Genomic DNA, 12,869 nt, shown 5'->3' with positions numbered 1-12,869 from the left:
ATTGGAAGGGAAATCTAGAGATAGAAACGCGGGGTTCAGGTGCTGATTTTTTGACAAAACTCTTTGATAATGACATTTATGTCCCAAATCTTAATATTTACATGGAAAAATACCTCTAAAAAAACAAAACAGCTTCCCTAATAAATTACTTTTAAATATTATATTTTTAATTTGAATAAACTATTTATTTAGTCACTTTGTTTCATTTATTATCATTTAACTATTTTTTAAAATCACATTATGTTGCGTTTCTATTTTGGTCATCCCTCCTTAGGTATACTTAACGAAAATGGTGATTGACATAGTATAATAACGATTTTAGTCCTCAAAACTTGCATATTCTATCAAATTTGTCATAATTCAAAATAATTTAATAAATCAATAATATTTAAAAATTCTATCAATTTGTCCCTATTTTGGTATGAAATAATCTAATAATTCAATAAACTTAATCATCTAATAAGATGATGACATGTGTCAAAAGTTAAGTGAATTCAATTCGAATGAAGAGTTATAGTTCTTTTAAAATTAAGGATTAAATCTGATTAGATAGCACGTTCGAGGGTAAATTCTATGAAACCTGAAATTTTGTTTCTTTTGAAACGTTGTACCCTATCTCAAAACCTTAACCGCTCGTCACTCACTCACTTCTCCCAAAAACCCACCGTCAGTCGCTCCTTTTCACCGATCGTTCACCACCAAAAACGGCATTCGTCATAAACCCCTTTGTCGATTAAGGACTATACAACCCCTTCGAATACCAAACATCTTTTCAAACCTTATCCCCTATCCCAAAACCCTAGCTAGACGACTCTTCTCGTTGATCATTTAGCACTACAAATGACATTTGTCACAAATTGCTTTGCAGATGGGATTTACGCAAAACCAATGAATCTCAAACATCATTTGAAACCTTATCCCCTATCTTAAAACCCTAGCCAATTGCCCCTCATCACCCACCATTCAATACTAGAAAAGTTGTTAATCATGAATCCCTTTATTTATTGAGGACTATCAACCCCAACGAATCCCAAACATTTTTCGAACTTTATTCCTTATTTCGAAACCCTAGGTACTCGTTACTCCCTCCTTTATTCTGAAAACTCACCGTGGATCGCCCCTCCTCGCCAGCCGTTCAACACTCGAAACATCGTATGTCACAAACCCCATCACTAATGTCGAATTATGAAATTATTTCAAATTAAAATGATGATCAATTTGATAGAATTTTAAAATATTGAAAATTTTCTGAATTATTTCAACTTAAGATCAAATTGATACAATGTATAAGTTTTAGAGACTAAAATTGTTATTGTATTATGTCACATCATCATTTCTTTTAAGACAATGTTTAAATCTAACGAGAAGTGATGAAAATAAAAATAAAATGTAACGTAAAAAGAAGTTAGATGACAAAAAAATGTTGGAATAGTTTGGTGGCCAAATAGGTCGTTTACCCTTTTAGTTTTTAAGTTTTAAAGATCTTGCCCTTTTACGTTAAGTTAGTGAAAATCCCATCTACCATATAATTTGTTATTTAACCGTGTTTAGTGAACTTACCCAAATTTTTGACCAAAATCAATTTAATTAATTGAAAAATTCTACTATGCTTGTATAGTATAGATGAGCACCGTTATCGATGAGCACCGTTAACGATGAGAACCATTAAATTAATTTATAAAATGTTAAATTATAAAGTACTAAATGTATAATTGTAAATTAGTTAAAAATCTAAATGTAATTTAATTAAAATATAATATTTATAAAATAATAGTTTTAGGGTAAACTATATCATTGACCACTTAACTATTTACCCTTTTTACTTTAACCATTGATTTTTCAATTTTGTTAATTGGGACACCTAACTATTTAAATATTGTCAATCAAGCCACCAGCCGTTAAATATTTTTTTTAATATTTTTATCTAATTTAATAATTTTCATCCAATCAAATGGTGCCACGTGTCACCAATGGAATGAATTGAAAATAAATTAATTCAATAACTATTACTAGTGTTGTTTGAACCCAAGACGCGAGGAAATGAAGCAAAAGCCCCAACCACTAGACTGCACCATTCAAATCACAAACATATCACAACATAATATATATAGTTAATGGCAATAAATAAATCAAAATGACCTAATAAGAATTTCAACATGGAATAATTGAATAATGATAATATGATATATATATATATATACACACACAAAAAAATATTATAACTGATTAATATGTGAATGTATTTTATTTATATTTTAAATCATTTTAATGAAAAATAAAAAAATTAATATATTACAATTGAAAAATAACGAAGAGCTTCATTGACTTAGAATTTTCATGATAGTTGAGGGCTTATCGTAGTAAGCATTTTAATTTATGCATTGACTTGTTTATATTCCGGTTAAAGTAAGAATTTTATATTTTATTATATATTCATTATATATTTGAAGAAAATTTTAGGGGAAACTTTATTTTATTGAATTAGTCTATTTTAATATAGAGTTGTTAAATAAGATTATAATCCGATCGATGTTATAATATTTTAAAATATAAGACATGGTACATTTCAGTTCAATAAAATTAGAATAATGAAGACAATTTACTAATTTAAAATATGTTAAATGATACATTTCAATTATAACATATTAAATTCAATTTTTTTTGCATTAAATGTGATTTAAAATATAAATAAACATATACATTTATTAATCAATTATAATATTTGTTTATATATATATTATATTTTCATACTATTCAAATATTCTATGTTTGAGTCCTTATAAGGTCATTTATTACCATTAATTATATTATAAATTATACAAATTTAGTGGTCCATCTTAGTGATTAGAGTGCTTAGTTTTTCGGCTTGCGTCCCAGGTTCAAACCCCACCATCATCGATTATTGATTGAATGAAAAAATTATTAAATAAAAAATATTAAAAATTCCAATCACACAGTGACATATGTCACTATCATATTGAGGATTAAATTTATTGAATTAATTAAATGTTAGGATAAAATTAATAAAATGTGTAAGTAATGAGGACTAAATGTATAATTATACAAATTTTATTAACTGTCACGCCATCTCTTTCGTTAATATTTAACGACATGTGTCTTAATTGATAAGATTTAAATAGTTAGGTGACCCGATTAACAAAATTGAAAAATCAGTGGTTAAAGTAAAAAGGGTAAATAGTTCGATGGTCAATGAAATAGTTTACCCTAAAAACTAATAGTTTATAAATATTTTATTTTAATTAAATTACATTTAGATTTTTAACTAATTTATAATTATACGTTTAGTTATTTATAATTTAACGTTTTATCAATTAACTTAATGGTGTTCTCATTAACCATGTTCATCCGTGTTCGTCGAACTTGACATTATCATCCATTATTTATAAAGATATATATTAATAAAGTATCAATAAGATTTTCACTTAAAATTTTGATATTCTTTATTTTACGGTCGTTTTACCTTCGTTGTTATCTATTTTCGTTGTAACAAATATAAGATAGATTGTAAGTAGGTAAGTGAAACAAAGGCGAAAGTGGTTTTGACTTTTGATTTATTTTTCATCTTCTTATGGTCTATATAATAAAAGAAATTCTCCATCTAATTTTCTTGGTCCCAAAAAAAAATTGTGTTTAACTTCTTTTCTCATTCATTCACAGAGATTTGTTTTCTGTGTGCGTGTGTGTTTTTAATCTAATGGGAATTTGCTGTGTCTTGGCTGGCAATAAAATAAAGTGGGGTTGGGAGAGAAATGCAATGGAGGGCCATTTATTTATATTTCATTTTTTAATAAAAATATCTATTAAAGAAATGAATATAATAATGAAGGGCGAACAACTAAACTTTGTGGGAGCAGTTTGTCTTCTCTTTAATGGAGTTGAGTGGAACACACATGAAAAACTAAAGGAAAAATATTCAAGGCAATTGCTGACTTGGCCATGTGCTGATGGGACCTACTTACTCATCTAAACTCACGTGGCATGCTAAATGTATCAACATTCAACAAGCAAGTGGGTGATTGTTCAAATGTGGCTAAAATTTATAGTCTTCTATATGCCATTACTTAATTTCCAATCTCCAATTGGTTGCTTTTATTAATCAAGGAAGCATGGTATTCAAATATTCAATTCGGTTTTGCTATATGGGTTTATGTTTCTTTCCTTGGGCAAAATGAGTGGGTGATTAAGCTTAACTCCTACTCAAATGCATATATTTTCTTATTCTTCATGAAATCATGCCACACTTATGCCTTTGGAATATGTTCAAATTGCAGTTATTATTTTGGGTAAACTACGTATTCAGTCACCCAACTATCATTTTGGTTCCATTTTGGTCACCCAGCTATTTTTTTAAATCATACATAACTTTCGTTTTGGTCACCCGCCGTTAAAAAATAAATAGAACTGCTGACGTGATGATTTTTTTATTTTTTCAATGATGATGTTATATTATCTTATGGTGACACATCAGCATCACCATTAATTTTTTTAACGGTGGGTGACCAAAATGGAACCAAAATATAACTTTGGGTATGATTTTGAAAATAACAATAGTTGAGTGATCGAAACGAACTAAAGTGATAGTCGAGTCGCTAAATATGTAGTTTATCATTTTGTTTATTGGTAAATCTTTTCTTATAAAGTGAATGAGAATAAGGGCACGCCCTATTTGTAGGTAAACGTGCTTCAAATAATGGACAGTGGAAATGAGAGAAGTTATCTAAACTTACTGTTTAAAATAAATATGAGGCCATACAATCTAATTATTTGGGCAAGACACAGCTTCTATTTTCCAACTATTTTCAAACTTATTTGAATGTTTGCTTTTTCGTCCTCTTCAACAAAAAAAAAGTCATCTTTGATTTCTCCACACACATACACCTGTCTTGGATATCAAAGGATAAATATTGATGTTTGATGGTAAAGCCAAGATTGAATATTGAAAGTAATTAAATGATCAAACTTTAAAATATAAAGCTTTATTAAACATTAATTTTTTTATTAAAAAATGTACACCTACTATTTAAATTTATAAAAAATAATGGGTTGAGTACATAAATGGTCCTCCGATTATCATATATTGCTTTACTGATTCCGTGAACTATTAAAAGTTATAAAATTGTCACCCCGACTATTTATTATGTTCCAAACTCGTCATTTTCCGTTAAAAAATTAACGGTCGTCTAAGTTAGACGTTAATATACTAACTTAGATATGATAGTCGTTTGAGATTATGAAATCATATTTTATCATATCTCAATCAGCAAGTTAACGTCCAGCTCAGACTGCCGTCAATTTTTTAACGAAAATGACAAGTTTAGAACATAATGAATAGTCAAATGACTATTTTGTAACTTTTAATAGTCGGGGACTCAACAAAGCAATGCTTTATAATTGCATGACCATTTTATAATATTTAATAGTCGGAGTACCATTTATGTACTTTACCCAAAAATATTTTACTTTTAGAAAAAGAAAATAGAGGGGTACGAGCCCCTCGCACCCCTTCTTTAGTTTGTCGCTGAATGTTTGGTGCTTTGTTCTTCATGCTCTCTTACATAGTTTGTAAGTTGTTATTATTCCCTCAAATAATGTACTAATAGTGTTAAGGGATGATAAAAGAAAATTTCTTATTTGATTGATTTTAATCGGACTCCACAAGATTAGATTTTGTGCAAGTTTAAAATTTTGGGTGGGTTATATTTTTTTTCTTAAATTAATCAATTGACATTGAATTCGGGTTTAGAGAAAACATCTCATCCTGACCTGAAATGATTCTAAAATATTTATTTATATATTGTTAATTAGATTTTATTAAAATATATGTAAAAAAATCAAGGTCAAAATTTATTCACTCCTGATCCTTTAGCCCTTTATAACGCATGATTTTGGTGCAACTAAATTATTGGTTTCGGACGTAGGCTCAGGATGGAGTTGATCTAGAGATGGATCTAAATGAATATATCAAAAGAAGAATGGGTAAATTACAATTCAGTACCTAAACTTTCACTTTATTTCATTTTGGCCATCTCACTATTTTTTCCAATCATACCAAACATTACATTTTAATCATCCACATTAAAAAATTAATAAATCTGCTAACATGACATTTTTTATTGTTTTCAAAGATGACATGTCATCCTCACCATTATTTTTTTTAACGAGTAACCAAAATGAAACCAAAACTAAGTATGATTTTGAAAATAAATAATTGGGTGACCAAAACAAAATAAAAGATACGTTTAGTACCCAAGAAGAATATACTGACTTGGGACTCTATGTCATTCTTTAAAAAAAAAAACCCTCTCCCATGTAATGTTTCCATTACATATATATACATGGTATAAACTTGTATCATTCCTTTGGACTTAAAAAAACAAAAACAGAATCTACTGATTACTTGTTTCATTAAATGATGTTTTACTTATTGGAAAGTTGAGAGTACATGCTACACAGAGATTGAATGGAAAAATGCAGCTTAGCATTTTATGGGTAAGAATGGGGTTAAGGAATACAATAAATGATTTAGGTGGAGGATAACAAACCTGAAACTAAGGCTCAACTCTTTTTCCTTTTATTGTTCAGATATTCCGAGGCAGTGGAAGATCTCGTGATGAGGTTCGGGAGTGAGAGTTTCAAGTCAAATGTCAACATCTGTAGGATCATTGCTAAGGTTCTTACATCGGTCATGGCTCTATGTGCCGAACCAACTAATGGAATTCTGTAGTGCTCTCGGAGTGCTTTCACGGATATTCCTGAAGGGAGGTTGGTTCCTGTCAATAAAATTCATGTCAAGCTTTTAACTTGCAAGAGAAACAAATATCCTTTAGGTGAAGAGAAAGGGTGGGGGATAGACCTCCAGACTTCATTAATTCACGAGCAAGAGAAAGGGTGTCCATAAACAACCAATTCGGAGGGATCTCGTATGAGCAACGACTAAATTCATTGATTAAAAATGGCAAATCAAATGCAAAACTATTATGAGCACCCCACAATATATAGCCCCCGGGTTTCTGACGGCTTTAACGAACTGCAGCAAGATTGGTATTAGTTCCTCCATCCTACAAAAGGTCCATACAGTAATCTATAAGCACAGCATCACAGTAATCTATAAGCAAAACCTAATTCCGCATTAGATGCAGATAGTAGTTGCCAATGACATTTCCCACCAGCAGAAAACAGTGGAAAAGTTCCAAATTTAACCACTGATACAGTGATACCATCTAGTAAACAGAATTTCTCATTTTTTGATTTCATATTTGGTGGAAGGAACTCAAGGAAATAAGAAACATTGTACCTTGGAACGTCAGGCCTACACACCATGTTGGTTGTGATGCCATGGACATGTGAATTTGCAACATAGCATCCCGGATTAACCAATGTCTGGAATGTGCTGTTTTCACCTCCCGACAGATCTTGAAGAGCTATCTCGATGATTCGGTCATCTTTCTGCTAAGACCCGAAGTTTCAGTATCATAAATGATAAATGTTACAAGGTCAACTAAGTCTTTGTTCTCTGCAATCATCTGTTGAATACCACAGTACTGAAGCTGTTGATGTTCACTTATTTCTTCTTTTTTATTTAAATTCAATGCAGTGCTTCTTGAAACCTTTTCATCTAAAATTTTACGGATAAGGTTACTCGGTTTAGCAGCCTGGTTAGTCTTGTTTCTTCCATCTGTTTTAGTTGTCATAGGCCTTCTAGTCCATCTTCTACTGAAACTCCTTCGATCCCATAATTGGAAGCAAGCGGCTTGAAGCTCGAATTATGTACACGACCCGGACTTATATTGTGGAGGCTTTCGCAATAAAATTAGCTAAGCCATGGATCCTGCCTCTGGGAGCTTGCAACATTGAAAAGCAAATGGCGAGAGATCTCATCTGAATCTGATCTATAATAGGCCAAGATTTCAATGGTTGAGTTATACCACATCAGACAAAGAATTGCCTGCAATCTGAAAATGAAGAACCATTGAATTAGTAAAATAAGAAGAAAAACAGAGAAAATATCACCCAAGACACAAATTTGAAAGCCCATGTTTCAATGAAGCTGAAGAAAAACCAGCAACAACCCAATTTTCAAGCAAATTTCAATACAGAAGTTTATATATCAGCCATTATCGAAAACAATTGAACAACCTATCAAGAACTCAACTTGAATCCTACTTTTGCACCAAACTAGTCACTGTAGACTCATAAAGATGCATCGTTTTTACACCAAAAACTGAACAAAAATGATGATCCGAAGGGCAAATTGTAAACCCCATCTTCATCATTTTCCCCTAATAACACAATAAATGACAACTGTTACTTTGACTCCAGCAAAACAAAACAAACTAATTTAATCATGTAGCTAAACCTAAATGAAGTTTCAATGCAACCTTACATGATCTGAAGGGGGGAAAGCTAATGGACTCACAAAGTACAATTTAAAGAGAGAAACCCAAAGCGAAAAAGGGAATTGAAAAAATAATCAAATTCAAAATTTTCCTCGTTTGTTATCCATTGAAAACCAACTTCATTTTACCATGTTCAAGTGTGATTTCTTCGACTTTCCCTTTTTGAACTTATGAAATGAACATTAATATGAAAACATAAAAATTTCTGATTTTCTTTCGATTTCCAAGTAACCAAAAGAGAGAGAGAGAGAGAGAGGGAGGGAGAAACGTGCCTTGTGTTGGGAGTGATCCGAGACGTGAAGAAATGCACAATAACTGTTTGAAAAAAGGCTCCAACACAAGCTATTTATATAATAGTTAAAGAGAGAGAAACGTGGAGGATTTCAAGTTCCTTTTTCAGTTATCTTTCTCGTAGATGGAGACAAACAAGGGATTAACCTCCCCTTGGATTGAGGTTGAACAATAGTGGAATGGGCTCTCAGTTTAAGTTTTTGAGCCCCATCGATCACCCGGACCATGTGCGCATCTCCCGATCCGTACGTCTCGGGTCCTAAATTGACTTTTTTAACCTTCGTCTAAGTTTTGTTTATTTATTTATAGGATAAAATAATTTTATATTTTTTTAAACAGTTTTTTCTATCAAGTTTTGAAAATAAAAATAGGATCTTGAACATAATATTCTTATCCCACCATCAAGCACAGTTATTTCTAAGTACAACCTATGATAAAATCTCTATAAATTAATATTAGATAAATTAATATTAGATAAATTAATATTTATTTTAAAATAATAATTTTTTTGGTCTTAATTTAAACCTACGATCTAAACTATAAATTAAAAGGATAATAATTTTTTGAAAGACTCTTATATAAATATACGATCTCTTCAATATTATAAATTAATAATTCTATAAATTTATAAATATAACTATGAAAACTTAGTAAAATGTATTCTATTGTTGTATGCTTCTTATAATTTAAATCTAGTTGTATATCATCTCTAACTTTCCTTATTACATCTAAAAGTTCTGATGTTGCGTTCTCATACTGTGATAAAAAATTGTGAAAATTTATTACAGTTATGAGTGCTTCCTACCGCGTAAATGAGTGTAAAGATATTATATCATCTTCAATTTTGATTGCAAAGTCACTTAATGAATTCATATCATGAAGATAACGTATGTTTGTTGAATCGAATAAATCTTTTTAAATAAATTAATACATTATTAATTTATTAAGTAATTAATTTTTTAAAATTAATAAAATTACTTGATCCTAATATTAATTTATAGGGATTTAAGGAATTTTTCTCTCTCTCTCTCAAATAACCCCTCATGCATAAACTTCTCTTGCTTGCCATTGTCAGCGAGCCTTTATGTTGATCGATCTTTTTTATTTATTTTATTTTTATCAACAAACTAAGCATTGATGGCCTTCTTCCAACATATTAACAGTCAATAAAATGTTTGCTAGAAAGAAAAAGACATTTTTTCTGCAATATTATTTGAATCAAAGTAAACATTTCTTCTTCCAACTCATAAAATGATTCTGCAATTTATGTAAATCTCAAACAAAAACTAAGTATTAACACAAAGGTTATCTACTTATGTTTTGATGAAACCCATCCATTCACATGCAACAGACTCAGAAAACCAAAGATAAGAACAAGTGTAGGTATGAAATACTTAATATCAAGAAAAGGAGCAAATAGAAAGAAGGGAGCAGGAAAGCAATGGATCCGCAGCAATTGTGGAAGAAGGCCCGGATGCAAATGGAGATAACAAGATCGCTATATATATTATGCAAATTTAGGGTTTTAGTTGGAGAAATGAGAGGTGGCCGGTGCCACGGTGGTCATAACGACGGTTGATGTGGTGGCCGGAATCTGAGTTAGTTGAGGTTGAGGAGAGAAATAGAGAGAAAATGGGAGGGGAAGAAGAAGAAGAAGAAGAAGAAAAAAGAAGGGAGGAAGATAAATAAGAAAAAAGAAGAAGAAAGATAACATTTTATTTAGACCAACTACGTCATTTTGGTCTAAATTTAATTTTTTTTTTTTTGTAGAGATTCAACGCTACGTTGTTTTAGTATTGCTTACCATGTCATAATGTCAACAATTATTTAACGACAGAGATTAAAACAGGAGCAATTTAAAATTTTAGTGATCAAATTGATTAAAAGTACAATGAATGAAATAAGAGATAGAGTAAAATTTAGTAAGTAAATTTATTTACCCATTTGAAGGTTAGAATGAAATTGAACTTGATCGGATTCTAATTTGACTAATTTATCAAGGAATCACAACTTAAACATCAATGATGGACCAATTTATACAACATACAAACATACAGAGGTTATTCAATCAATTAAAGACAAATTTAAGTATTCAAAAACATATTTAATACAAATTAATGGTAGACCAAGAATAACAAATGACAGAAGATTATGAGATCAAGCCATGCCCATGCCTTATCTCCAGAGTTCATTAGGAAGTTAAAAATATGAGAATAAATCGTGCCCACGACTTATGCTCACACATAGGAAATACAAAGAATGCGTAAAATCTCTATAGTATTGAGATCATCGGACTTAATGAATATCATACATTTTATTTGACATTCATAACATATTTAACATTTCATACACAACTTACCTAACTACACGAGATCTAACGTAGTTCCCACTACTTGAACATACTAACTCAATTGCGTATTCGATGACATGCTAGAGTGTAAATGAACCGAGTTTGAATTAATAGAGTTATGTTCATGTTTGTTTATTTTTGAAAGCGTTCATGTTTGGTTAAATTTTCAATATTGTTTACTTTAGGCATACCTAAGAACAATGCATTCATGATTTTACACACATGCATACGATTTTATAGATTTTTTAAAGCCAATATTCAACTTCAAAACGAAGGAAAATGGGCTTGAAACTTCAATGAGCAATGCATTCGGCTCAACTCACAAGAAGAGTCGTCCACGGCATGTCTCAACTCACAAAGAGGAGTCAATCTCAACTAGCTTAACTCGTGATAAGGAGCTAATTCTCACTTGACTTAAACCACAAAGGGGAGTCATCCAAAACTCGACTTAACTCGCAAGGAGGAGTTCACAACTTGGCCCAACTCACAAGGAGGCGTCAATTTCAACTAGCTCAACTTGCAAAGAGGAGCTAATTTCAACTTGACTTAACCAACAATGAAGTCATCTAAAACTCAACTTAACTCGCAATGAGGAGGAGTCCACAACTCGACTCAACTTGCAAGGAGACACCAATCTCAACTAGCTCAACTCGCAAAAAGGAGCTAATTTCAACTTGACTTAACCCACGAATAGAAGTCATGTAAAACTAGACTTGACTCGCAAAGAGAAGAGTCTCCATTGCTTCTACCAAGATGAAGATGTCTCTCCCCTTATGGACTCTTCAGAGAGTGTCGAGATGCCTCATCTACAATCGAAAATATGGAGATACTTCCAACCAATATGACCATGTGACCTCACTAGCCAAATGGAGTAGATATTATTCTGCTATGGTCGAAGAAATTTGCCATTAAGCTCTGAAGAATACATAAACGATCTCAAGAAAAGCGTTGAGAATCCTCTGTGAGGAATACATACGGTCCTAGAGCTAGCTCTATACGCTTCAATTTTACCAAATTATGATACCCATAAGTATTGAGAATCCTCCGCAGGAAATACATGCGGCCTAGAGACAACTCCGTTCGAATTAATTGAGATATCTTAAGAGCATTGAGAATCCTCAAATAGGAATACGTTCAGGCTTAAAGACAACTTTACCCGAATTAATTGAGATATCCTAGAAGTGTCAAAAAAATCTCTGCAAGAAATGTATATGGGCCCGGAGACAATTCTGCCCACCTCAATTAACAACACAAAAGTAATTTCCAAAGGCCTTGAAGGCCCTTTGCAAGGAAGTACATATGAGTTCAGGGATATCACTAATAAAACTCTGTAAATTTAAAAACGCCTTATACGGGCTTGGAAAAACGTATAAAGGCATCGAGGTCTTCCACCATACGTCCATCAATCCTAAAAGGTTCTTCGTAGGGAAAATAAACAAGCCTGGAGAAACCTCCGATTTTTTCGACCTCTCGAAGGCGCTGAAAACACCTCACAGAAAATTTTACATTAGTCTAGAGATGCCTCCAAAGTAACTTTCAAAGCGTAATCAAACTCAATACATACAAAAAAATATCTCTGCATATAAATCTCGGATCAAATCACTTTATAACATTATCTCAATCAATGAGAACATAATGTTGTACCTCCTGAGTTATTTGTACCCTCCAGTCAGCCATCACCTCTCGAAAAGACAATCTGCAATACATCATCACATATAGAGAATCAATATATGAACCCCTATGCACCTCAAAAAGGGATTTCTTCCTATCCATTCATTCCTTCACTCTCTCTATGCTCCTTCTTATTACCA

The 12,869-nt window shown here is 31.5% G+C and overlaps 1 pseudogene; it reads right to left on the bottom strand.

The window, feature by feature from the left end:
• Positions 1–6,425: 6,425 nt before the first annotated feature.
• Positions 6,426–8,926, bottom strand: LOC120116224 (annotated as a pseudogene).
• Between the last annotated feature and the right edge of the window lie 3,943 nt (positions 8,927–12,869).

The sequence above is a fragment of the Hibiscus syriacus genome, unplaced genomic scaffold (genome assembly GCF_006381635.1).
Source record: "Hibiscus syriacus cultivar Baekdansim isolate YM2019G1 unplaced genomic scaffold, ASM638163v2 tig00110287_pilon, whole genome shotgun sequence".
Lineage (NCBI taxonomy): Eukaryota > Viridiplantae > Streptophyta > Magnoliopsida > Malvales > Malvaceae > Hibiscus > Hibiscus syriacus.
This window is presented reverse-complemented; position numbering and strand designations above follow the sequence as displayed.